At 42.3% G+C, this 5,551-nt stretch overlaps 1 pseudogene; it reads right to left on the bottom strand.

The window, feature by feature from the left end:
* Positions 1-4,296: 4,296 nt before the first annotated feature.
* Positions 4,297-5,320, bottom strand: LOC110720185 (annotated as a pseudogene).
* Positions 5,321-5,551: the final 231 nt, after the last annotated feature.

Genomic DNA, 5,551 nt, shown 5'->3' with positions numbered 1-5,551 from the left:
GCCGCGGGTTGTGGCCCACCCGACGGACTTCCCTGGATGTAGTCAGCGTTAAGTCTATGTCATACAGGGCACCAATCAATTTCGTTGGGAAGATGTCAAGGATGAAAGAAGGATCTCGAGAGAGATGGGGAAAGAGTACAGAAGCGAGAGCGGGCTATAGCTTGAATTGGCTCGTGCACACACACATAAAACTTAAGAAAGGGAGGGCTTTTCCAGCTAGAAAAAAAGCAACCAACAAAGCCATACAGCAAGAAAGAGAGTGGGGCAGTCTCATCCCATGAAAGGTAAGGAAGGACTGCTGCTTTCCCGCGTGGAAGAGGTTCAATTCAATAGTTCTGACTCTGACTTTGAAGGACATTTGACGATGGAGTCTAAATATAAGTTTTATTCCTAAGCTAAACTCCTGTCTTTTTTAGTCCAGTATAATTCTGTAGTAGTGAACACGAGGGGGTCGGAAACATGCGTTAAAACGACGAATTTATCCCATATCTTGAGAGCTAGCAGGTGATCGCTTTCGGCTTGAGCTTCCTGTGTGCGATGGTTCTTAATTTTTCCTTCGGGAAAATCCTTCTTCAACATATAGATTTCTATCAGTGCCATGTGCTGGCATGGGCCTGGTCCTTCACTAATGAATATGTCCAGCCGGTATCAGATATGGCCTGATCTGGGAATCGGTGTCGTGTCAAGCAATCCATCCGGCTTTGGCCTTTATAGCCTTTTCAAATCGAATCTCTTATTCCTCTTCAATTTGGTTACTTTACTACCTTGAGAGGGGTCTTCTAAGTTTCCAAATAAATGGGTTCATGACCTCGGGTGCGTTTGTCACCAATTTATCGTCTGGCAAAGCGTCGGGATCAAAAATCCAAGAAGAGGAGGACTGATGGTGAAGAACAAAACACACCTGTATCAAAAGCAGACATGGCACCTCATAGGCAGCCAAAGATGGGCGAGGAGAGCTAAGGAAGCGATGGCTAATAATTCAGTGGAGCAGAAAGAATAGTTGTAGCAGGAGCCTTTTTAATAGCTAAATAAAGGGATAGAAATATCTTGTCTAACTATGCTTTCTCGGGTTCTTTATTGATAGGTATTTTTAAAGCGCTAAACCCAAGCTTTCTATTATGAGTCTATTATGAGTTCAAGAATGGTTTAAGGACCCCCTCCCCGGGGTATTAAAGCGCCTTATCAGACAGCGATGGGCCACCATGACATAACTTGTAAATAATAGTTTTAGTTAGCTCAAGGAAGATTCGCCCTTTCCCCAATAGCAGGTAGGGAAGGTCACAACTACGGAGATGTCCCCCTTGCCCCAAGATTCAAATAGACTGTTTTACGATACCCAGATCTTTACTTCGCTGGTGGACTCTTTAAAGCAGCGGAGCTCTATCTTGAAGTCGGCCGATGAAAGGGATGACGGGAACGTTGGGAATGGTAATGGGTGAATGACTGCTATTCCTTGGCTGAACTCTACTTTTGATCTACAGCCCTTTCACTAGCTGCACGGGTACACTTAAGCACCAGCTAAACGACTTCCTGAACAGCGCCCTTAAGCATCTCTAGCCATTTCCAACTCTTCAAAGTTCCCCCAATGATCAATCTCTTGTCTCAGATCTCGGAGCAGCCAGTCAGAATCCATATGGATATGAAACCCCCCAGCATGTATGCTGCGGCTAAGGAAAGCTCGTCTCAAAATCTCACTCAAGTATAGATTCGTTTGGACATCTGAGGGAAGAAGAAGAGAGCTTTAACGTCGCGTATACGCCCGTTTGAAAGGAAGTGAAGTAACGCCCATTATAGAGAGATGGAGCTTTAGCTTTAAAGTATTCTCCTAAAGCTCAGCTCAAGTAAGGGATCCTGGGGCGTAAGCCCGGTGAGTTTAAGTTGTCTAAATGGAAGCGATAAAAGACCGGAAATGCAACCTGAGGGGTACTTTGTGGAGATTGAGCCTCAAAAGTATTGCTTCAAAAATAGGTCCGAAAAAGCCACGTTTGGATGATATGCTAATCAGGGTAATCCCTAGCAAAGGGTCCTAAACTGGCGCTAGAGCCCACGCTTTTGGCCTGTGTAGTTTGGTTCGCAACACTAGCCTAATTGCCGAGGATAAGTCGGCAGAGATTTCAACGTGGGATCGGTAGTGAAGCCAGTAATTGTCATCGAATGCGCAACCTCAAAGCCAATCCATAGAACACTTCGGAATTCTCTGATGTATCATCACTAAGCACGTTCCCCGTTCACCAATATTGACCGTCTCATCGGAAAGAGTAGAGTTCCCCAACGTAACGGCGGCAGAGGTGCCTCCCAGTCAAAGCATAGTTCTTATCCCTTCTGGTAGCCAATCAGAATGAAAGCAGAGCTATCGGTGACATCAGCCTTGGAAACTGGTAACGATGAAGGAGAGGCTAGCTAGAATCGCTTACATGGGGCAATTCCAATTAACAAAGCTAATACAAAGTAGAAAGAGAGAGGTCGCAGAAAAATTACGAGAGAGAGTACAACGCAAAGGAAGAATGCGACAGCAGGGCAATACTTCACCAAAAAACAAGCTAGCAATACCTTTCAAGCTAGCATAGCTAGCGAGACTAAATGCTTTCGAAATTGCCTCAAATAGCCAAGGTCGGTATAGAGCTTTCCAGCAAGCAAGCGAACAAAAAAGACGGAAAGAATCAACCGATACTGATTCTGATAAGGCAAAGGACAGAGGAAAAGCAAAGAAAGCGAAAGATTGGAAAAGAATTTCAAGCTAGATGTCCAGTAACAGATGCTGACAGCAAGCATTCCATCGATCAAACACCCATGCTTGGGAAGTCTATCCTTTCTTTCTCTTACCTAGAAATGGAAAAATACTTCAAACAAGTAGCTCGTGGAACATCCCCCCTTTTTCTCAATCAACCATCTCGGATACGTCATGATCGGGCAGCCACGCAATGTATTTCACTCCGGTTCAGCGCAACATGTACACAGGCGCAAAAGCCTAGACCTATAAAAGACATAGTTTATACTATATATACGACTTCTGTAGGTGCTTAAATCCCTTAAAAAGGTTTAATGGCCATGACCGGCTAAAGTTCACTACCATCTCACGAATTGGATTCGAACCAATCTATCTCCGATACCTTTAGTAGATCGTGAGTGGGTCTGTCGTCCTCTTCATTATATTCCTTCTAGAATCAATAGCATTTCATCGGATTACATCCTGTCTTTTCACCTTAGTAGTCTATGCATAGTCAGTACTATAGCCCCAATCATGGCTACTAATAAAATAAGACTAGAAACCAAAAACTAGACAAAATAGTAAGTATAAAGTAAATTGCCCAATGTTTCCAAATTAGTCCAACTTCGTACCTTTCCGGCATAAACCGTATATCTCAGAGAGGTCGTATTTCTTTGGGTTGGTAGTAATGGAATGGTTTCATTATCTAAAATGAAGAACATTTCCCACCAAAAGATCAGTCCAATAATACCACTCACTGGTAAATAGCGCAATGCTTCTTCGTGAATCTCCGCTATTTGAATATGGAACATCATAACAACGAATAGGAATGAAACGGCTATAGCTCCTATATAAACTACTGGGAAGATCATGGCGGAAAAATCGAGACCTAACAAAAGAAGTAAACCTGAAATGTTACGAAAGACTGGGATGGGAAACAAAACGTAATGTACCAGATTTTTAGCACGTACAACCATCAAACCAGAGACCAAAGCCGGGCTCGACAAAACAGAAAGTATCATGGTACGTCGTCCTTCACTGAAATGGAACTTTTATGCTGGTTTGGAGTAAGAACTAGCATGAAAGTCGATCTATTACGTACGACCAGCGCGGTTGTTCATATTTCATTTCCTTCTTCCAAACCAAGCCCTTCTTGGAGAGCATTCACTGAGTTACTTACGATCACTCGACGCCGAGAATTTCTTATGTGCCTGGGTTCGGCTAGCTTCTTCCCCACCTTTTAGCGTTCTGGGCAATAAAGAAACCCAAAATCAAAAAGAAAGAAGAGAAATTGGGCCATGTTTCCCGAGGGAGGCCGCCTTCTCTCAGGGCAGCAGTCGACTAGAAGTAGAAGACTGCTCTATGAGGGCTTCCCTCTTTCCTGGGCTCTGCTCGCCCGTCTACTCCCCGACCCAGAAAGTCATAATTGAGAAATTGTTTCCTTACTTGTTCTTCTAAGTGAATTTGCATTACCTTGCCTGCATTAAGATTTAAAACTTGTCGTAAAAAAAAGGCAATCAACCAGTATAAGGAAAAAAAAATGAAACCGGTTCAATATTTTATCTAGATGGATCCCTGTCCTTATCTCTATCCGGATAGATATGCCCGTATGAGCGACTACGCCGATCTTTATGTGTTTTGGCCACGCCCCTTTCCGCTCCGAAGAGGAAGGTTTGGATCTTTCAATCTTATGTCGTGAGGGATGTGATCTATGTTAGGTCCATAAGATACCACAGCTTTTAGTGTTCTATGATTGACCTCCGAATAATGAGTAGGTAGTTCTATCCTTTTGATTCTTCTCTGCATTCTCTTCTTCGATAAGGTCACGGAGTGATAAAAATTCCTTTTCATTTTGTTGTGCTCAGCGTCGGATCCAAACTTCTTTGTTCTTTTTAAGTCTTCTTTTTGCATAGAAGAATGTAACTTTTGCAAAAACCGGTCTTTTAGTAGTAGGCGGCATTCCTTCTTAGTTTTGAGTCGGCGGAACCATTCTGTTTTGCTTCTTCTCCACAGTCTTACTCGGCGGAGCCATTTTTTTTTGCTTCTTCTTTTTTTAATTTTTCTTCTCTGCATTCTTACCCAGCGACCCCAGAATTTGCCTATGATTTTTTCAACTGATATTTTGATATAGAAGAATCTCCTTATTTTTTCACCGTGGGTTCGCGTAATTTTCTTGAAAAGATATTATATCACCGTGGGAAACTTGAAAATGACTAATGTTCACTATTCCATTATTCACACACACTTTTAGATGACTTATCGGCTGCCTTGCTTGAGGAATAGTTTCACAAAAATGGAGACGAACCAGAATAACATCCAATCTTGTTTCTGGGTTGAGTAGAAAAGGGATATATGAAGTGAGTTTTGTTCTTCTATGCATCTTTGTGATGGGTAAATTACCATGAAAAAGGGACAACTTTCGTGTACTTTGTAATTGTATGTAACTGTTACGATTTTTTCTCGGATAAATCTTTTTCTTAATAGATCTTTTCTTCATTCTCAATTTTCCGAGAATTGGCGTTGCACTATTGTAAGTTCTTTATTCCGAACATTTCCCGAAAGTAGACGACAAGTTTTAAATTTTAATGCAGGAATTATGTATTGTTGAATCAGTTAGTCTTTTTTCGCCACATCGGGGATATGGGACTCGAACCCAACTCTTTCCGCGACCCCTCCACGAATAGCGAGAAAACAAAACATTTCTCTTTTCTACGAGAATTTATGTTTCGCTGCTTTTCTACTTGGCTGTACGACATGAGTTTCAGTATACCAAAGGGTCAAACCGCGCTAAAGCACTGGAAAAATGTTCACCATGATTTCGAGCGCTTTTCAAAAACCATTTGC

Source organism: Chenopodium quinoa, unplaced genomic scaffold (assembly GCF_001683475.1).
Source record: "Chenopodium quinoa cultivar QQ74 unplaced genomic scaffold, ASM168347v1, whole genome shotgun sequence".
Taxonomy (NCBI): domain Eukaryota; kingdom Viridiplantae; phylum Streptophyta; class Magnoliopsida; order Caryophyllales; family Amaranthaceae; genus Chenopodium; species Chenopodium quinoa.
Note: the sequence above shows the minus strand (reverse complement) of the source record. Positions and strands in the feature narration are given on the sequence as shown.